At 38.8% G+C, this 22939-nt stretch overlaps 1 protein-coding gene across 1 annotated transcript in view; it reads right to left on the bottom strand.

Moving 5' to 3' along the window:
• The window catches only part of PLEKHG1 (pleckstrin homology and RhoGEF domain containing G1), a 248869-nt gene that overhangs the window by 174898 nt on the left and 51032 nt on the right, over positions 1-22939 (bottom strand). The window contains exon 2 of the mRNA XM_024996654.2: positions 9388-9446. The gene's annotated coding sequence lies outside the window, so the exon portion shown is untranslated. The remainder of the gene's footprint in view (positions 1-9387; positions 9447-22939) is intronic.

The raw sequence follows: 22939 nt of genomic DNA, 5'->3' as shown, positions 1-22939 counted from the left end.
CCAGGCAATACATCACATACATTAGACCTCGTCCTGCCTTTGAACTACTTCAGTCCATTAGAGCAGGAATTAACAACTCTCAAGGAGGCATTTCAAGAAGGATTTTTAAGACCACAAAGCAGTGTCCAGAGGCACTACATAATTAAAATTGCTAAATGAATTGTTCGGAGGCTAACTGATATAGGAGGAGGCAGATAAAATCAGGCTGGAGTCATTTATAAAGAAAGAGGAATTTGAACTGAGTTTAAGAGGAAAGATAAGGTCCAGATAACAGTATTACTGCCACTGCCCTCCAGCTCCATTTGAGAGCCTGCCAGACTTTCACTATAGCTGGCATTGTACATGCACTCCCAACAGCTAACCTGAAGTGAGTTTATCATCATGATTTACAGATGCTGATGGCAGAAACTTTGCCCACGGCCTCCCAGGAAGGAGATGAGCAGTGACGCACACCCAGGTCAAACTGACCCCAGAACCCACTGTGTTCCCTTCACACTGACTACAAGGAATGGAGACAATTTTGGGTGGCAGAAAATACACTTTTATAGAACAGTTGACTTAAAGACAGAATGAAAAAACAGGTCAGAGTTTTTGGAGCAAGCAACAACACATCATTGTGAATTTCAGACTAGACACCTGACATATTAATCCAGCACTGGGAGTGGCCCAGGCTGGAGGAGAGACTGAACTGGAGGTTCATGAATTTGGAAAAAACAGAGAGAAAGAGAATCTGGCTCCTCTGCCCAGAGGTGGTACCATGGAGGCACATGGTATGGCCAGGGTGGGCAGCATCTAGAACTCCAGAGCAGCAGAGAAGACAGCAGACTTGAAATTGAACTTGGATATTTATAATACATGCCATTGTATGACTTTGGTTGATGACTAAAATTTCTGAGAACTTCAGTCTCCTAACCTGTGAAGATCAATTCATGATGATAACTGCACAGAACTAAAAGGATGAAATAAAAAAAGTGTAGCGTGTGGGAAGGAATCAGATGTTCATTTTTTCCCCTCTATGAAGGGTGTAGAAATGGAAAAGAAGGGATGAGACAGGTAGGGAAGTAAGTTTACTGAGGTCTGGTGACAACTTAGATATGGGATGGTGGGGAGGAAGGGAGAGAGATGTCAGGTGTGTGCTTGAAATGATAAGCCTGCACAAAAATATCTTCATTTTCCTCAAATAGGAGTTAAAAGGTAGTTTTAGGAATAAGTGACCTTAGAGGTGACTGGGAGATCCCCAACTGAAAACAATCTGAAAAGAGTTAGAAATGAAACAGAGGGTTTAGAGAGAGAAGGGAAACCAAAGAAAAATGATTTGGTGATCATTTGTCAAAGAGCCTGGTTGCTATAATGTTCCATTTATGAGGACTTGTGAAATTGCTAAACTCTGTTTTTCTTTAAATGACTATGCTTTAGAAATCAAAGGAATATATATGAAGTTACAACATTTTAAGAAACCCAATCCCACACTTTTTAAGACAAAGAATATTAAAAGAAAATACTCTACTTAATACAGGACTTAAGATCAATTGCAACAGCCAGGCTTTCAATTGAAAACACAATGACTGCTTTAATACCCGACTTAACTCTCAAAAGTCTTTATCACAAATGTAATCTTTCTCCAGAATAGGGCTTTCCGCATGGCACAGGAAAGGCCCAATGCTATAAGGCAATAAAACACAGACTTCTGAAAGTATGCATACCTTGGAAAACACAACTGAAGCAGCGATGGTTGGGATCTGGAATGGGACAGGAAGCCAGGGCCAAGACAGAGGTCGGCTTTACTCAGTCGACATGAATACAGGCCTTGATCACGTAAAGCTATGGTGGATCATTCTGTCGTACGGATTCCTAAGCATGGTGACTCTGGCCCAGTGCTTCTACAAGTTTCTCAAATATTACAACTGTCTGCTCCAGACACTGGGTTCATTATCTACAGCTGCCGAAAACAGATCTGGCATCACTGAATGTATCTGGTTCTTTTGACATTTTATGTGACGGCCTTTCTGTGCCTATTAGATGGCCCCCTGGCAAGCTGCAAACAGACCCATCCAAGGATTATCCTCAGTGGCAGAAGCTAAAAACATGAGACTTTCAATAATCCTCTACGATCCCACACTTCATGGGGACAGACTATACTATCTGGTTTCTAAAACACAATAATTATCTTGCACCTAGCTTCATAGCAAGCAAATAACTTGTTAACCTCTGTATATCCATACTTATAGCTTTGAAACACACAAAGAAAAAACTGATATAACTAAAAGAAAATGTCAACAATCCACTCCTACAATTAAGCTCCAAAACAGCTCCCTCAGAAAATGACAGGTCAAATAGAGAAAAAGTTCAGTAAGGATTATGATGATTTGAATAACAATTAAACCATTCTGATTTAATTGGTATCTTCCAACAGAAAATAAGCATTATTTTCAAAGACATGGGACATTCACATGAGAAGTACATCTCTTCGGATCACATTTCTAAGATTTTTGGTACTCTAAATTTCTCTTATTACTTTTTAATCACATACTGCTTCATAGAAAGGTTACTCTTTTAAGTGTTTTACCTTCTCTGACTCACTTTGCAATGTTTCCAAGGATAGAAGCCTTGTCTTCTTGCTTTTGTATCCCTCTCAATACTTAGCACTCTACACAAAGTATGCATCCATTTATAAAATGTTCATCCTAAAACAGATCACTTTTAATGATGTATCAATAACCTATGCTAAATAATTCTATGCTACTTCTCTTCCAATAAGGAGTCCTTCAGAATCTATCAAATGTTATTAAGTTGGAAGTAGCTTAACAGCAAGATTTAAAGAAACTTTCTTCCACATTAGAATTTCAGAATACTGAATGTCATCTTTTGCTGATCCCTGAGCCAATGGCTTATACTTGTATCTGACTCTTTGAGACCCTTTGGACTGTAGCCCAGCTCTTTGGTCCATGGGATTTTTCAGGGAAGAATACTGGAGTGTGTTTCCATTTCTTCCTCCAGGAGATCTTTCCAACTCAGGGATCGAACCCGAGGCTCTTGTGTCTCCTGCATTGCAGGCAGATTCTTTATAACTGAGCCATCGGGGAAGCCCAATGGCTTAGCTAAATGCTTCAAGATGCTTCACAAGTTGTATGCATGGAACATACAGATCAGTCTGAGAGGAGAGAAGAAGAGGAGGGAACCCCTCATGAGCAAACTCAAGGGCTGCCTCCATTACTGGTTATCCAGGAGGAGCTCTTGGAGTCATCGTATAGAGTTTTGTGCTCCAAATATCCTCCTTGGCTTCTCCTACTGGGACAGGTTGCAGTTATGGCTTCAATTCATCCATATTTCTTCCTATAACCCATTTGTGGGTTTGTTAGTCGCTTCCTCTTTCCATACTAAATTGGCATTCAGTATCAGGAGCCTGGCAGGCTACAGTCCATAGCGTCGCACAGAGTCAGACACCACTGAAGCGACTTAGCACTCAGCACACACGCATGCACAAGCTACCTTCCACAGAACAACACAGTAATAGGTCAAAAAACTAGCAGGCGAAAAAAAAAAAAAATAGCAGGCGGGGCAGGGGGCTTTGAGGAGGGAGGAGGTATTCTGTTTCAGTAAGTTTGGGAACTTTGTCTGTAACACCTCTTTGTTGAAGATGCACCAAAACCTTGCTTAAATCCCAAACCTACTTGACCATGATGCCCCCCTCCCCATCCCTGTTTTTGACAGAAACCTATTACCATAGTTTCACATAGTATACTGAGAATCCTCTTATGCTCAGTGCCAGAATGAGAACTAGTCCTCATTCCAAAAGTCATTCCTTCATAAGAAATACCTTTTTTTTTTTAAAACTTACATCATTTTTCTCTCAGAAATGGTTGGGGATTTCCCTTTATACTTTTCACAGCTAAAATGAAAGATCTACAATGAGGAAATCTTCTTCCTTCACCCCTCCTCCCCACAAAAGGGTGTCTAATCTCCATACCAGCTTAAGGTATGCAGACTTCTAGAAGATATTTTAAATTAAAAAAATTTTTTAGTTGTAACAATTTCATATAAAATTTACCGTCTTAACCATTTTTAAGCATACAGTTCGTAGTGTTAAGTACATTTACACTGTTATGCAACCCATCCTTGGAACTCTTTAAAGGAGATATTTTTTAATAGAGGAAGAGGTGCCCAAAGTCAGAGAGTCTTTCTCTATGTCTTTCTGAATGTGTAATCTTGTGCCATATGGGCTACATGTGCTATATTTTTGTAACCACTACATTGGTTATTATAACATTTTTAATTTTTGATTACACATTTAAAAATTATTTTCATGACACCTCCATGTTAAGAGATAATCAGGGTAGTTTGCAATGGAAGAAACTTAAGGAAGGCATCTCAATGACTTTTTAAAGATCCCACTGCATTTAGCTGTTGTCCTCAAACTGTGCAAGAATTGTACCAGATGGGTATATTATTAGCAATGACTCGCTCAATATAATGAGTTATTTATTCTTAATGTCAATCATTTATGCTGCAGTCCCGATAATGCTTCTATTAGCTGCCTTTGGACAAATCTATCAGCCCTAAGTAAAACACTTCCAGGGATCTGAAACCACTGGTAAGATCACTTTCAGGGCTGTGAAAATCCCCAGATAGAGATGGAAGAAACTAGAGTGATGTTTACACCCTCCAGACAAGAACGTGACCACATACTTGGGTTCAGAAAATGCTAGCAAGAACTGTAAAGATCCGGATGTCCTGAGCACCCCAGTGCCTGCAGTGTGCCTTGGAACATTTAATTGGCATCTCTCAGCTCCTCGGGCAGCTCTCTGCCCTGTGCTCCTTCCTCCACCCCTGATACCTCTCATCAAGAACAGGGGAGGTGAAACCCTGGACAAGAAGGCACCAATAATAAAATGTATGGGCAAGTTTATTCAGGGAAAAAAATATGCTTGTATGAGTATTGGTACATACATATTTTCTTGGTGGTATTTCAAAGATAACGTCGTCTTTGTTAACATTCATTTTATTGATGTATAGTTGATTTACAATGTTGTGTGGATTTCTGCTGTACAGCAAAGTGATTCAGTTATGCATATACACACATGCTTTTTCATATTCTTTTCTGCTATGGTTTATCACAGGATATTAAATACAGCTTCCTGTGCTAAACAGTAGGACTTTGCTGTTTATCCTTTCTATATACAATAGCTGGCATCAAAGACATAGTCCTGAAGCAGAATAACAGACACACACATGTACACATACACAAGTCATACCAAGGGAAAAACTTGGGGTCAAAAAACTGCAGAATAGGCCTATATTCCTCTGATAGTTTAAAAATTTCTGTAAATCAGGATTACCTAACCAAATACTACTAATTCAGGTCAGTTGATTCCTTCTGTTTACACCACCAGACTATGTTTTCAACAGCTGGAGACAGCAGAGCTTCTCTCTAGATTTCTCTCACTTTCCTAGCTTAATCTGATCAGTTGGTACCCAGTAGCATCCTCTGTCTTGCTACCTGGAGAGAATAGCTCATATATATGGTTGATGGGTAACAGACTGGTAGATTAGTATTATAGTGATGTACTATATACATTTTTGTTCACATGCCCAGATACTTGCTAATCTAAGAACTAGAGGTTTTGCAGTTTACTTATATACCTCAAACAATTTCAGAACACTTCAGAGATATAACAGGACTCTTTTGGGGGAGGGCATTATCAAGTTTAATATATATATATATATATATATATATATATATATATTTACATTTAAAATAAATAATTGTTTTACAAATACAGGGGTACTTTTTCCTTTTGGAGGGCTAGGAAAAGGAGCATGTGGAGTGGCCTGGACCAGCCTGAGACCAGCATGGGGTAAGAGGAATCTAGAGGGACACCAAGGTGGAGGAGGCCATCAGAATACCTTTTCTGTTGTTGTTTTAAGAAATTCTAGAAAAGTAAAAATGTTCCTTCTAACCCAACTATTTTTGTGAAAGGGTTAAACCATGCTGGGTTGGATGAATCACAAGTTAAAATCAAGATTGCTGGGAGAAATATCAACCTCTGATACGCAGAGATACCACTCTAATGGCAGAAAGTGAAGAGGAACTAAAGAGCCTCTTGATGAGGGTGATAGAGGAGAGCGAAAAACCTGGCTTGAAACTCAACATTCAAAAAACTAAGACCATGGCATCCGGTTCCCCCACTTCATGGCAAATAGATGGGGAAGTGGAAACAGTGACAGGTTTTATTTTCTTGGCCTCCAAAATCACTGCAGATGGAAACTGCAGCCATGAAATTAAAAGATACTGGCTTCTTGGAAGAAAAACTATGGCAAACCTAGTCAGTGTATCAAAAAGCAGAGACATTACTTTGCTGACAAAGGTCTGTATAGCCAAAGTTATGTTTTTTCCAGCAGTCATGTACAGATGTGAAAGTTGGACCATAGAGAAGGCTGAGTGCCAAAGAATGGATGTTTTCACACTGTGGTGCTGGAGAAGACTCTTGAGAGCCCTTTGGATTGCAAGGAGATCAAACCAGTCAATCCTAAAGGAAATCAATCTTGAATATTCATTGGAAGGACTGATGCTGAAGCTCCAATACTTTGGCCACCTGATTCGAAGAGACGACTCATTGGAAAAGACCCTGATGCTGGGAAAGATTGAGGGCAAGAGAAGCGGACAACAGAGGATGAGATGGTTAGATGGCATCACTGACTCAATGGACATGAATTTGAGCAAACTCCAGGAGATTGTGAAAGACAGGGAAGCCTGGTATGCTGTAGTCCATGTGGTCGCAAAGAGTCAGACATGACTTAGCTATTGAACAACAACAAAACTGAGTCTGGAGATGGAGGCTGACCAATGCAGGGTCACCCATCTCTCTGGGCGTTGAGGATGGGGCCCTTCCAGCATCTGATCACCACAGTTGTTACCTCAAACCAGAGATCTGGGGCCCTAGTTCTCAAGAGGGGGAAACATGACTTTTCTAAAGAAGGAAATTAACTCATTCAATCTTTCAGCAAATATTTGGCCTTCCCTGATGTCTGGCTTTTTCTAGAGTATATAGCAAAGAGCAAAACATGCAAAGACCTGGCTCTCAGGGAGCTTTTGTCTGACTGGGTACCAATTCTGCAAAAGAAGTTCATCAGACGTTCAACACACTTACTTTAAATCAAAGTGACTTTTAGAAGATAATCGTACATGGTCACTGCAGTTGAAGACTGACAAAGATCTTAATATTTTCTCCAACATTAGATCATGGCTTCAGAAACAAACAAAACCAGAAAAGTCATGGTAATTGAGAATGAAACATACTCAGTAACACAGATCAGTAATCATGGAAGATCCAAGAACTTAAGTTCTAGACACGCCCCTGCAGAGAGGAGGCAGGGTCATCACATGTTCTCATGGAACACACATTTTGCAGGCAAAAAAAAAAAAAAAAAAATGCTTGTCCAGAATGGAACCAAAGAATCCTGAGCTAGTCTCTCTTTCCCTTTCCTTATTTTCCATATCATATTACAAAGCAAACAGAAAATAACTGGATCTCTCAGAGGAGAAAATATTTATTTTGTTCTAGGCAAATATCATGAAAAACCACAGCTACCTAACCTCACAAGATGTCATTTCTTTCTTTGGAGACAGAACCATGTATATCTCTCTGATGAGCACACAAGTCTATGATAAGGTCATTTACATAGAAGGTAATCATTTCTGTGAAAGAAATGATTATTTCTCCTCAAAAAAAAAAGGAAAAAAAGTATTCAAAAGACTGAATTGTTCACATATATAGAGTGTGCCTGACTGAGACCTCGGTAGGTGCATGTGATGACTTTCTTGGGTTCTGGGGCACTCTGGCCTTTTCCTCCATAAAAGAGAGTATTAAAAATTGCATTTTATGATTCCATTGGTATAAAGAAAAATATAATCCAGCTTGAGTTTGTTATTATATATTCCAGCCTTCCTTGGTAGCTTAGATGGTAAAAAATCCACCAGCAATGTAGGAGACCAGGGTTTTATCCTTGAGTTGGGAAGATCCCCTGGAGAAGGGAATGGCAACCCAACCCAGTATTCTTGCCTGGGAAATCCAATGGACAAAGGAGCCTGGCAGGCTGTTTTATTCATCTGGGGGGAAAGAATTAAAATTAAAACATTTTCATGGGCCACTAAAAGTAGCATGGCCCCAGGCATGATATCTGTGTGTAATAGATAAGTCAACTCTGTACCTCAGACTCTTGATTTTTAAACTACTCAGAATTCTAATCACACATTAGACGAAAAAAAAAAAAAAAAACTCCTTTCTTGCTAGGAATGAAAACTTTCTTGCCAGGATTGAAGATCTGTGGTAAGAAAACCATTGTTTTACCAGCTAACAAAACACCAATGAACTCTAAACTCCAACACACGCAAGGACATCTTTATTCCATTAAAATATCGTTTGTCTTTGTAATAATTTGAGTACCTCAAGAAGCATAATGCAATGTATTAAATATTCATGATTCCAATAAAGCATAATCATTTTGCTGGCTAAAGGCAAACTCTAACCCCTTGCTGCACTTACGCTTTAATTTTATTTTTTATTTTACTGTTTGGTTACAAAAAAAAAGGCCTGGTGTAAAATTGAAAGTATAAAAGAAAAAAATAATCCAGAGTAAAAATGATAATGCTACACTTATCAGGACTGGGTGTCTTTACATATTTCTTTCATTCTAGTAATTATTTAATATGGAAGTGAATAATGTCAATTCAACATTTCAAGTCTTGAAAATAGCTTATAATGTGGTCTGACTGTGATAAATTAAAGGACTTAGAAAAGTCCTTTCCTTTCCCTTTTACCATTCAGTGTGGTTTTCAAGTACTGCTGCTGCTGCTGCTGCTGCTGCTAAGTCGCTTCAGTCGTGTCTGACTCTGTGTGACCCCATAGACGGCAGCCCACCAGGCTCCCCCGTCCCTGGGATTCTCCAGGCAAGAACACTGGAGTGGGTTGCCACTGCCACCACAAAATTAGATTGAGATTTTAAATCTTAAAGAAAAGAGAGAAACTTAAAAAGAACAGGAAGAACTTTTCTGTCCAATGAAAAGCATTTAAAATGCTACCTAAAGAGTGACTCATTAACAGTAGAGAGCCAATGGGAAGAAATGACTCCAATTTGGGTCACACTATAGTTTACTTTTCCTGAGTCCATTTTTATTCTTCACTTATGTACTTTGAAATATGAATTTTCTTTTGTATCTCATCCTTTGGTTATAGTTGTTATTCCATCTTACAAAACAGTTTAAAAAGAAAAACAAGAAAAATTTTGCTCACAGAGGGTACTTATAGGAAAATACCTAACAAACTCAAGAATTTATTTATCTTTTAGTGCATTTCATACTCAAGTGGCAAAAAAATGAAAACAGCTTACTTTTATGGTTGAAGCCTTTCCAATGTCTTCATCCACTAACTCTTCACATCTGTCTCCACCTGGAGGAGAAATGCAAAGATAAATTGCTTTTTACTTAAATGTTACTTTTCCAGAATGATTTCAGTGGAATATTGAAGAAACATCTGGGTCAATTTTAAGTGGCAAAAGGAAGACTGGATTTAAGAAAAAAACACACAAAATTTTCCTAGGAAAATGCCACATCTATGGGCTTCCCAGTTGGTGCAGTGGTTAAAAAAAAAAAATTCTACCAATGCAGGAGACGCAGGAGATGTCGGTTGGATCCTGGGTTGGGAAGATCCCAGGGGAGGAAACGGCAATCTGTTTAAGTATTCTTGCCTGGGAAATCCCATGGATTGACAGAGGAGCCTAGTGAGCTACAGTCCATGGGACTGCAAAGAGCTCGACATGACTGAGCACAGCACAGCATGCTACTGGTCTATAATGGACCTATAGCAATAATCAACAATTTAGTTTTAAAAAAACCCAGAGTGTGTGGTATTAGATAGACACTGATGTCCAGTCCTTAATTTTTCCTTTCCCTTGAAATACTCAGAAAATTTTTAAAAAGACTAGAATTTACAATAGCAATAAAAACTAAATTCATTGACTTGCCAGAAGTAAGAAGCATTTCCCATACCAGGAAGAGAGATGAAACTCCAAGAAGCAGAAGGAGAATGGATGATTTCACTCAGTCTCAATTCAGTAAGATAATATTCTCAGCCTCAATAAGATCTCTTATCTCTGAAACCCAAGTCCTCCACAGGATGGGAACCACTTCCTAAGGACCATGGTCACTCTATCCCTGAGTTCCTCTCTATGGCTGTAACCAATCATTCCTCTGTTTCCATCTTTGCAAAGTACCTGGGTAGGAAAGGAGAAGTTCATGGGGTGATGTTTAAATGGGATAAAATTGGGGATTGCTTTTCTTTCTTCTGGTCACTATTTTTGAAAAGAAAGAACCATAGATAAACAAAATGTGCCTATAAGTGTATCAGGTAGGTATCATCATGAACAAAAGCTACTTGAAAATATTTCCAGTTGACTGAGGGATGGTATGTGAACCATGAACTTCCAGATGTTCAAGCTGGATTTAGAAAAGGCAGAGGAACCAGAGATCAAATTGCCAACATCCACTGGATCATCGAAAAAGCAGAGAGCTCCAGAAAAATATCTACTTCTGTTTTATTGACTATGCCAAAGCCTTTGACTGTGTGGATCACAGCAAACTGTGGAAAATTCTTCAATAGATGGAAATACCAGACCACCTGACTTGCCTCCTGAGAAATCTGTATTCAGGTCAAGAAACAACAGTTAGAACTGGACATGGAACAAAAGACTGGTTCCAAATAGGGAAAGGAATATGTCTAGGCTGCATACTGTCACCCTGCTTATTTAACTTATATGCAGAGTACATCATGAGAAATGCTGGACTGGATGAAGCACAAGCTGGAATCACGACTGCTGGGAGAAATATCAATAACCTCAGATATGCAGATGACATCACCTTTATGGCAGAAAGTGAAGAAGAACTAAAGAGCCTCTTGATAAAAGTGAAAGAGGAAAGTGAAAAAATTGACTTAAAACTCAACATTCAGAAAACTAAGATCATGGCATCTGGTCCCATCACTTCATGGGAAATAGATGGGGAAACAATGGAAACAGTGACAGACTTTATTTTGTGGGGGCTCCAAAATCACTGCAGATGGTGACTGCAGCCATGAAATTAAAAGACGTTTGCTCCTTGGAAGGAAATTTATGACCAACCTAGATAGCATATTAAAAAGCAGAGGCATGATTTTGCCAACAAAGGTCCATTTAGTCAAAACTATGGTTTTTCCAGTGGTCATGTATGGATGTGAGAGTTGGACTGTGAAGAAAGCTGAGTGCCAAAGAATTGATGCTTTTGAACTGTGCCGTTGGAGAAGACTCTTGAGAGTCCCTTGGACAGCAAGGAGATCCAACCAGTCCATCCTAAAGGAAATCAGTCCTGATTATTCATTGGAAGGACTGATGCTGAAACTGAAACTCCAATACTTGGGCCACCTGATGCGAAGAACTGACTCACTAGAAAAGATCCTGATGCTGGGAAAGATCGAAGGTGGGAGGAGAAGGGGATGTCAGAGGATGAGATGGTTGGATGGCATCACTGGCTCAATGGACATGAATTTGAGTAAGCTCCGGAGTTGGTGATGGACAGGGAAGCCTGGGGTGTTGCGGTCTATGGGGTCGCAAAGAGTCGGACACAACTGAGGGACTGGACTGAACTGGGGAATGAATCCAAACAAAAGAGTGAAAAAGTAGTCATGTACTAGCACTGGCGATAAGCATTAAAAGCAGTAAACAGGGAAGAAAGTATGCTAATTACTGTAAAAAACAGTCCAAACAGAGTACAAACTTCAAATTTTTGAGAAAATGTCTAATAAAAACGTTACTATAATAATTAAGCTCATCAAAGTCTGAAATTCTGGGTCAGTCAATTTTCAATTTTTAAAAAAAATTTTTGCATTATGGCACGTGGGATCTTAGTTCCCCAACCAGGGATTGAACCCACTCCCTCTGCATTGGAAGGCAGATTCTTAACCACGGTACCATCAGGGAAGTCCCTGAAATTCTAGATCATATTATGAAAAATGGGGAAATGAGTGGGGATAAATGGTAAAAGTAAGTTAATTTCATTTAATATGAAGAATAAGAAATGGAATTTTATTTGTGACACTAGTAACTTTATTTTTTCCTAAACTGGAGAGAACAAAGAAGCAAACTACATATTCAATGTTAAATTCAAAAATAGCAATAAATGTAGTATAGGAAAGGCAGAACAAAATGCAGGAATTTGTGATTTTGATATTTAAAAAACAGTCACTGGTTCAATATAGAATGAAATACCTCATAGACAGATTTCAGGCAAATCTAGTCTTAAAACCCAACGTGAAACTTGAATTATTAGAATATATCACAGACATGGGACAGATGATAAACTTAAGAATGCCATATAAAAGGATCCTTGTGAATAAATTTGAACATTTCAGTGGAAATAGTTTTATAAGGTGCTAATTATTAAAAACTGAACTAAAAACATAAAAGCTGAAAAGCTAAGAAATATAGCTTACTTCAAGGATTAGACAATTCCCAGGCTATATAAAAAAGTTTCAGGATATACGACAAATGAGACTCCAGGTTGTTTGGTGAAGCTTATCAGATAACCTAACCTGATAAAACACAAAAAAGGAAAAAAGCAAGAGGCTTGTTTGACTTAGGTAAATAAGATGGAAGAATGTTAAATAAAGTGCTCAGAATAGTCTATTCCTAGTATATTAAAATAATAACAACAATATAAACTGGATTTATTCTATAAATATTACATAAATAAATCTCTTATGCTCTATCAATAGGTCAAATCAACACATACTCCTAGTTTCAAAGATGACAAAATAGCACTTATACCTGATAATCTCTCAGTAATCTAGAAACAGATCACCTACTGTGATTTTTAAAAAGATCTACAACCAACAGACAACATTCGCTATAAAGTCAGGAATAAAATAAAAAGATGCTCACATAGCATTAGTGAAAGGAAATTAAAAGACCAAATACCACCATCAGCAGATGAAAGGCTGATAACAAGAAAAATATCTTTTAAAAATGCCCTGTTGGATATAATAAAGGTGGCATCAGTTGGTTTGAAATACATAAAAAGCAATGTTTTCTGTCCAGTAATAGCAATGGCCAGTCACAAACAAATGAAAACAGATAATTTAAAAACAGATCATATTCAAAAAAATTATGCTTAAAGAACCTATATAGAAAATGTTTAAGGAAATCCTCAGGACAATGGTTTCCTCATGAGAAAAGTTGAGTAGTATAAATGTACTTTTTTAGAAAAAGAATAAAAGGCATGAAATTCAACATGAGGTAAACTAATGAGTTTCTATCTTTGGCCTGTAGAAGGTGAAGTACCATTATGGAATATGAGAATGGCAAGAGCCTTTAACAATCAGTGAAGCTTATTTATAGATGAATACTTAAGGATCTCAGAGGCTCTTCTATAAATTCACAATAGAACTTTTAGAAAAAAGAAACACATTAAGAATATTTGATTATCCGGCCTTAAATGCAAAATGCACTGATAGATCGTACCCATGGCATTAAATACAAATAGAATTTCATATAAAGACATCTCAACACTTTACTAGGCTTTTAAAAGTTGGGGAAATGTTATAAATAGCCATTGATGTTCTATTTCTGAAAAGAAAATCCTAATTGCATTTCACTGTGATAAAACAGGCCATATTTTATTGCTTTTGGCCAAAGAACAATGCGAAACTTGGTTTATAGTCAGGAGTACATGCAAGGTGATGTTTAAAATAAGTTCTATATGCAAGCCACAACTAATGTGAGTTTGATTCTAAAAATAAATAAAATGTCAGGGTTGGTTTCATAAAAAGGAGACAGAAGTCCAATATGTCACCAGAGCGTTTTAGTTATAGTGTCTAAAACAAGCTTATCTTTCATTTTAGACAACAGGTGAGGAGAGAAACTGAAAGCCAGGTGTTTCTGAAACACCTATGGGATCAGTTCTAGTTATTTTAGAATGAATGTTAATGAAAATTATCCACAAAAGGGACCACGCTTACTCTTTCTATTAGGACAAAGTTAAGGCCTGTTAGCTTTGGAGGAGAATATTGAGGTAACAGGTAAAAGCAGATTTAATGGTCTAAGTTAGGCATGGTTTAAACAAGAAATGATTTAAAGTCATGTCCAATAAAAATACTTCTCCTTATGATAATGACTGTGCAAATACCCAAAGCATAGACATTTTCCCTAAAATGTCAGCTATTTGGTCCATGGAATTTTCCAGGCAAGAGTACTGGAGTGGATTGCCATTTCCTTCTCCAGGGGATCTTCCCAACCCAGGGATTGAACCCAGGTCTCCTGCATTGCAGGCAGATGCTTTACCTTCTGAACCACCAGGGAAGCCCATTTGAAATACAGGAGCCCCAAAGATCTGCTCATAAGTGAAAGTTGCTTGTCATGTCTGACTCTTTGCAACTGCATGGACTATACAGTCCATGGAATTCTCTAAGCCTGAATGCTGGAGTGGGTAGCCGTTCCCTTCTCCAAGGGATCTTCCCAACCCAGAGATCAAACCCAGATCTCCCACATTGCAGATGGATTCTTTACCAGCTGAGCCAACAGGGAAGCCCCTGATCATAAGCATGAAATCTTTATTTCTTGAGTTAAACACACAAACTTCACAGAAGAAACAGAGGGTGAAAATCCACTTAAGAGGCTCCCAGAAATCATAAAACTTTAGGCCAGTGCAATTAACATACTCAAAAGTAATCAGGCCAACAAAGGACAACTTTCCTGCCCTAAATATCTAGAAAGTATTGCTTAGATAAGTAACACAGACAAAACTGATAAAGCTGACAAAACCAAAGAGAGTAGTTTTGAGGGGATACAATTTGATCTTGTAAATCCAAAAAGAATCTCTATATTCAGACCGGAGTCCAGCCTCTGCCCCACACCTGCCATCATGGGGGGCCACTTCACATCCATACATTCTGATTTCAAAAGGCAGGTAACCTGGGACTCAGGTCCACCGCAACATAAAAACCACTTTCTCCCTTCCACTTGCCCTTCTTTGAGCCACCTCATTTCCTTTGTAGAGAATAAGCAAGTCACAATAGCGAAATATAAACCTTAAATTGGCTGCTGAAAGGGGGCGGAATAATACCGTCTATTGTTTTAGAAGCTCAACATCCATCTACCCTCCTTCTGGCAACCATTAATATTTTCCTCTCCTTTGTCTTACTCTCAGCCCAGGTGCTCTGAATGATATCAATTAGGCTAAACATTCATAGTATCTCCTCTCCCGGATTACTGTGATTGGTGCAGAGATAGGCTGTGGCCCAAGTCACACCAATCAGGACCAATGAGACCTAATTGGGGGTATTTTGTTAAAATTACTAGCGAAGCAGAACTTTTCTTGCTCCTGCTAGACATGAACAAGAGAGGATTTAGAGGCCCAAGATGATGTAGCCATCCTGCAAACACATAAGGGCTGAAAATGAGCCAACAGCCCATTCTGATCAATTCTGTGGGCTTCTGAACTATAAAACAGACTTATACATGCTTCAAGGTGACTTGCTTTTTCCAACTCGACAGTATGTGAGACTCCTGCATGTGGCTTTGCAGTGTTACGTCTGTGCTGAGAGACAGTATTTCTTTGAATGTCATCGGATGCTTCGTGGTATATTTATATGCTCTACTGTCGCACCTTTAGGCTTTCTGTTTTTCTTCTCTATTACAAGCAGTGCTGTACATAGCTCTGTATTCATGCTTCTACATTGTATTTATCTGAATCGGAACTGTTGGGTTGTTCACCATACACATGTTGAGCTTTACTGAGTGATGCCAATTTTTTTTTTCAAGAGAAATTGTACCAATTGAAACTCCACCCACGGGACAGGCATGCCTCATTTTACTGTGCTCTGCTTCATTGCATCTTGGGCACATGGCATCTTCTTTTTTTTCCAACTGAAGGTTTGTGGTATCAAACTGTCAAATAACGGTTAGCATTTTTGTGTTGTCAAATAATGGTTAGCGATTTTTAGCAATACAGTATTTTTAACTTAAGGTATATACATTGTTTTTCAGGCATAATGCTATCTATGTACTCAATAGGCCACAGTGTAGTATAAGCATAACTTTTATATGCACTGGGACACCAATTTGTGTGACTTGATTTATTGTGATACTAGAGTTATTGCCATGCTCTGGAAGGGAACCTGCAACATCTCTGACATATGTCTTTATATGAGTTCCTTTCACTCCATATTATGGCCAACATCTGATACTATAAAATGTTAATTACAGTTATTCCAATGGGTGAGAAATGTCTTATTTAAATGTTTTAGAATAAGGGTGTTAAGCAATCACAGAAATGTTTCATCCAAGCAGGTAATTATTTAAGTACCTCAGACTCAATTTTTATTTATCCATTCAACAAGTATTCAGGATCTATTATGCAGAGACACACATTTCTATTCTCATAGAGACCTCCAAAGACAGACACTCTGTAGCTTTCCTTGCAAACTCAAGTCAATTTCTATTTCTAATTTGATATCTCCAATCGGCCCCTTCATGTTTCTTAAGAGGTCCAGTAGGTCTCAACCACTTAAAAAAACAACAACACCCTAGAATTTGGAAGTGGAAACTATGCAGAATAGTTGCACATCTTTCAATAACTATTTGTTTTTGGTTTCTTAGCCAGTAAATATATTCATTTTAACCAAGTTTGATTAACTTATATTGTAAACGTCTGATGTGTGCCAGGCACTGTGTCAGGCATGGAGGTTACAAAGTGAGTAAAGCAAAGTCTCCAAACATCTCATATTACAAAATGGGTGTATTCTTGGGAAAACTACATACATAAAGCAATTCTTAATACGTTGAATTGCTTTCAGTGGCATTTCAATGGATACATTGAAACGAAACTGTCAAAGGGAAGGTTCTATCCACTCAATTCTGATGTTATACACAAGGTTTGCAGGACTCTGCCTGGAGAATCCCAGGGACGGTGAGCTGACTGAAGTGACTTAGCAGTAGCAGTAGCAGCAGGACTCATCAGGCACTGCATACTGCACAGAAAGAAGACTGATGAAATGACAAGTTCCATCTTCAGTTTGCATCAATTCCTGGGTTCCAAAAGATCACACACCAATTGTGTGATAAAAGCTCTTTATACATTATTAAGAAATGCTAGGCTTTATTTAACGGTAAGTTGGCTATGGATGTTTTAGAAAGGAAGTTTAAAGCAACTAGATGACAAACTCTGCACACCAGATTCTGATGACCCAGAGTTCAGATTCTGTCATTTCCTGTTTATACAAACAGACTAAGAGCTGGCTTAATGACTTGACAAAGAATCCTTAATTCTAACACTGAATTGGAGATTAGGAGTTCGATGATTCCTTCCTCACATGCCCCTTATGTCCCTCTCTTTATCATTCTCGGGGCAAAGTGGACCTCTTCATTAAAAAAGCTGGCCAAACAGAACTGGAGATTACAACACTATTTTCCTTTACTTTTCAGTGTTGGAGGGGATACTGGGCCAGAAGGTAAAATGGAGGAATGTTTCTTAAATGAATGAGCTTCATTAAAGTGGTATTAAAGGTACCAAGATTACAAAGGAAATTACTGAGCCTCTACCCAAGAAAGCAGGCTTTGAAGTCAACAGATTGGATGGTAGCTATACTCCAAGTGCTGTAATACAGTTATCCACACTTTTCTAATTCACTTGCTGCTCATCCAAGCAACCTGTGTTACTCTTTATTTATTTATTTTTTTGGTTGTGTCGAGTCTCAGTTGCGAGTCTCAGTTGCAGCACACAAGATCTTTGTTGCATCATGCAGATCTTTTGTTGTGGCACGCGAGCTCTCTAGTTGCAGTGGGCTTAGTTGCTCTGTGGCATGTGGGATCTTAGTGCCTCGACCAGGGATTGAACCTGAATCTCCTGCTTTGCAAGACAGATTCTTAACCACTGGACCACCAGGGAAGTCCTCTGTGTTACTCTTTAAATGACCCGAAGGCACCCAACATCTGAGTACCAAGGATGCACCCCCTAGTCAGGGAACTCAGCCAGGACTAGGACAGACCTCTTTCTTACCCTCAGGGAATCTCCAGCCAGTGGGCTAGGCTATCAGAGTTAGCTAACAATAACGCCCAGGGGCAGCATGCTACCTGATGTATTCTTGAGAGCATAAAAAGAATACAATTCTAATATTAAAATGTGGGGCTTAATAGTACCTAGTGGAGGAATATTATTATGAGTAAGATAAGACTTTCCAAAGATCCTCAAGTCTAGACAGAAAGATGGAAGATGACTATGAAAGTTAATAATGTTTTGGCAGATTCTATACTTAATAAAATGGAGGAAACTATAGAAATGGACAAGCATTTCTAAGCAGAAACATTTTATAAGCAACACCTTTTAAAGATTAGAGGAATATAGATTAGAGTCCAAGAGCTTCTTTCAACCTAGACCAGTAACTTTACGTGATTCAGAATGTGTTAGCAAGGAACAAAAATACACAATGTTAGTTTACACAGGAAAATCCCCTAAAATGAACAGAATTCATATGGCTGTGGTTTTTAAAGTTGGACTGGCTCAAAAGTAAAATAGATTTTGGTACAGGGAGACCAAAGATATCATGTTTCTTTTTTATACTAGCTATTTAATAAACTAATATTTTGGGAGATAGCTTTAGAAATTTGAATTTGTGGTTGCCGGTTTATTTAATGGTGAGTACTGTAAAACACTTCTGTAAAAACACTGCTTTTATTCAAGCAACATATGGAAAAAACTGTTACATCACTTTAGAATGTTATACTTAGAAAGGTAATTTCCTTTCACTGAAGGCCTTTTTTTCCCCCAACCTTTCCACATCAGTCAAGAAAAACAGTCTTTGACATACCAGTTTTTTAAAAAAATGAACTACCAAATATATCGCAGAGTTTTTATTTAACATTCATCTTGAGAATATCTCAATAGGCTTTCAGCTTCAAGGAAATCTGAATATAGAAGGCAGACTTCCAATAAAATATTTTATAGTTCCTAACAAACAGTGATTTATTCATCTACACCTTCCCCACCATTACAGCAACCAGTACTTCCTGGAAATCTTTGGTTTTGCTAATGTGGACTCCTTTTACTTCTAAAAAGAGGGGAGATGCTAAAACTGAGTTATGTAGCCCATGAGGAAACTTGGAGGGTAATAACTGACACATGGAAAGAAACCATGTCATTTTACATCTGTACTTGAGAAGTCTTTTTCTTTCGATTAAATTTGTTATTAGCATACCTAGTCTGTGCTTCGGAGAAGGCAATGGCAAGCCCCTCCAGTACTCTTGCCTAGAAAATCCCATGGATGGAGGAGTCTGGAAGGCTGCAGTCCATGGGGTCACTACGAGTTGGACGCGACTGAGCGACTTCACTTTCACTTTTCACTTTCACACAATGGAGAAGGCAATGGCAACCCACTCCAGTGTCCTTGCCTGGAGAATCCAAGGGACGGCAGAGCCTGGTGGGCTGCCGTCTATGGGGTCGCACAGAGTCGGACACAACTGAAGCGACTTAGCAGCAGCAGCGGCAGCAGCAGTCTGTACTTACACAGTTATTTTGCTAATTTTAAAAGGAAAGCCTTTAGGATTTTTTTTCAGCCTATCTTTCAGGTTTAGATTATATTAAGTATTTTTATTTATTTGAGAATAAATTTTATTCAGAATAAATATGTGGCTTTTAAGTTTCCAACTCCATGAGCAGATTAATATTTCTTTAGATTCAGTTAACGTGCATTTTTAGCAGGGATATCTGGGTGTGTACACTAGCTTGTAACAGCATGGGCATTTGGTCATGTGATATTAAAATTAAACCCCGAGCAAAGGCCAGGCCTCTGGTAATGCACGATACGCTAGAGAGAACTCACTACCGCAAATTTTACTATGAAACTGAAACACAGCATATGACAAAACTGAAATACAGCGCCCACTACCATAAAACTGGTTAGACTTCCATTGTCCAATCTGAACGTTCAGCAAGTACAGATACTTGTGTAGCATCTGTTTCTTCCATGAGACCATACAAGACCCCATTTCTTCTGTACATGACAGGATATCCAACACCAAGCACATAGAGGTCACCCATGAATAGTTATTAATAACTGAGTGACATGTGCTCACTGGACAGGTATTCTAAGCAGCATTTTAAAAGAAAACATTCAGTTTGATACATAAATGATGACATGATACATCTTTTAGGGAAGAAATGGTTGAAAACACTAGAACAGGAAAAATTATCAAAAATATCCTTGAAAAGATAGGAGAACCTGGGAACCAGGGTCCAGCATTAAATAAGGCGGGACACTTTTGCTGTTACAACCAAGGGCAGGCAGATGGGGGTTAGTAGATTTGATGGTAGGCAGCAGCCCAGTGTGTTCTTGGGTAACTTCTATTTCCTCTGGAAAATAAGAGACAGACCATCCTCTGAATGTGATAGGCAAGAATGAGCACTTGGGAAGAGTGAGAAAGATTAGAAATAAATCATTTAGAAGAGTCAGGGTATGAGTTAACTAGAGAAAGATAGTTGTCAATATCACACTGAGTCATCAAACACCAGGTGATAGATGTTTAGGTGGGACGCTGGCTTGGGCAAGTGCCTAGCCAAGAGCAGGTAGGACAGGTGGGAAGCATCACCAAAAAGCTTTGGTTTTGGAATCAGAAGACTTGGGTCCAAACCCAAGCTCTCCACGTAATGAGTTGCCTGACCTGGAGGAATCACTTCATTTCTTTAGGGCTCAGGTTTTACATTTCTAAAATAAAAGGACTGCATAAGAATTTCCAAGATCCCTTCTAGCTCTAAAAGGGCCAAATCTTAACAAAATAACCAGGAAATTAGTCTAATGGTGGCACAATTAATATAGTGCAAAATTTTAGAGTTGGACAGAAACAATTTGCTTGTCTTGGTCCGTGGCTTCATTACTTTCTGAAATGGGTGATACTACGACCTCCTTCTGGGCTGCCTCCAACCCTGCTTCCATCTTGTCATCTATATGATAAATGTGATCACGTGGCTTCCTTGCTTCAATCCTTCAAAAACCACCCCCGCTCCCTGCTGACTGATGAACCCAGGCTCCTCACTTCACCCAGCAAGCCCTCCATCACTAGTTCCTGCTGCATTTCACTGCTTCACTGAAATATTAACTACAAAATTTCTCAAAAAAAGAAAAAAGAGAGAGAGAGAAAGGGAGGATTTTCAGTATAAAAGCACACATAAAGTAAGAGTTATTCTAACCCCTTAAACATATAAATTTACTACTTTAGGATATATGCACGGTCACGTGCTCTTTTATGACCGTCCAATTAAAAATCATCACACTAAGAGCTTTGGGCCAAGCAGTTTTCAGTAGCAATAGTGAGAATTCTGTGGCTGAATTAAAATACATGAAGGTGAATGCCTTTCACTTTTCAGGGGGAATAGAAGTTAAAGCCCTCCCCTAAAGACATGGGCTTTCCAGAGGAAGTGAAGAAAGAATATAAATAACATTACCCCATTCATTAAAAGAATGGTATTCAATGATGTTTATACAAGTGGTTCTCACTCTTTAAACTTAAGTCTAAATATATTTTAAAAGCTATATGTAAAGTAGTAATTTACTGCAGCCAAACCACAAAGAAATTTTAGGAATGCATCCAGGTCCTGTAATTCTATTTCCTGCTACAGAAAAGAATTTTAACAGTTTCTATTTTGGTCATCTATCAACTAATTGTTACTTAAAAGACTTTTGGAACATAAAGCAATTTTAAAAATTAAGTTTTCATTCAATTAAGCTTCTAGATGAGAGGCAGGCACGTGAGCCCCTAGCCACTGACTAGCTATTTTTCACAGGAGGTACCTGGCAGGGGCAGCCTACACCTGCTCTCTAGAACTCCCTGTTCTCCCTTCCATGTCTGGGAATTGTCTTATCTTCTTATTTGTCTTCATTTCAGGAATCCTGCTCTAGCAGTAGTGACCCTCAACAAGAGTGAGAGAGGGGCAATAACAAAGTTTTAATCAAGGCTCATGAATGTTTGTGTTTTCGTTTAAGTTACTTTTTTTAATTTATTTTTTAAATGGAGGAAAATTGCTTTACAATATTGTGTTGGTTTCTGCAGTACAACAATGTGAATTGGCCATTCTTATACATATATCCCCTCCCTCTAGAGCGTCCCCCAATCCCACCCTTTAGGTCATCACGGAGTGCCGGGCTGGGCTCCCTGTGCTCCACTGCAGCTTCTCACCAGACATCCATTCATACACGATAGTGGAGACATGTCAATACTACTTTCTCCGCTTGCCCCATTCTCTCCTTCCCTCACTGTGTCGTCAAGCCCATTTTCTCCATGTGTCTCCACTCCTTCCCTGCAGATAGGGTTTGGCCACACCATGTGGCATGTGGGATCTTAGTTCCCTGACCAGAGACTGAATGCCCCCTGCACTGGAAGCATGGAGTCTTAACCATTGGACCACCAACAGGGAAGTCCCAAGGCTCAATGAATATTAAGAGAAAGGAGAGACTGCTTCTGGTTGAGGGCGGTGGGAGGGGGAGGTCTCAGACCTTCTGTGTAAATGAGGTACACAGTGGGCAGTCACAATAACATTTGGAGAAGAGTTAGGAGATGGAAGGAAAGACATTCCAAAACAATGGGAGAGCAGAACAGGAAACTAGAAAGCCTAAATTATTCCAAGGAACTAAGATGGGTAACTTAGTCAGAGCAGGAGTTTTGGTGGAAAACAGCAATGCATTCTGTCTACAAATAAACAAATTAAAGAAGAGTTTGATGCTGGAAAAGAAAATGTTTAAGCAATCCAAGAAGATCATCTGTCAAGATCATCATTGTCAAGAATAACACTTTATTAAGGGCTGGAACAATGTTCATCATTTCAGTTCAGTTCAGTTCAGTTGCTCAGTCGTGTCCGACTCTTTGCGAC

This window comes from Bos taurus, chromosome 9 (genome assembly GCF_002263795.3).
Source record: "Bos taurus isolate L1 Dominette 01449 registration number 42190680 breed Hereford chromosome 9, ARS-UCD2.0, whole genome shotgun sequence".
Classification (NCBI taxonomy): Eukaryota; Metazoa; Chordata; class Mammalia; order Artiodactyla; family Bovidae; genus Bos; species Bos taurus.
The sequence above is the reverse complement of the archived record's forward strand: the minus strand, read 5'-3'. Positions and strand labels throughout refer to the sequence as shown.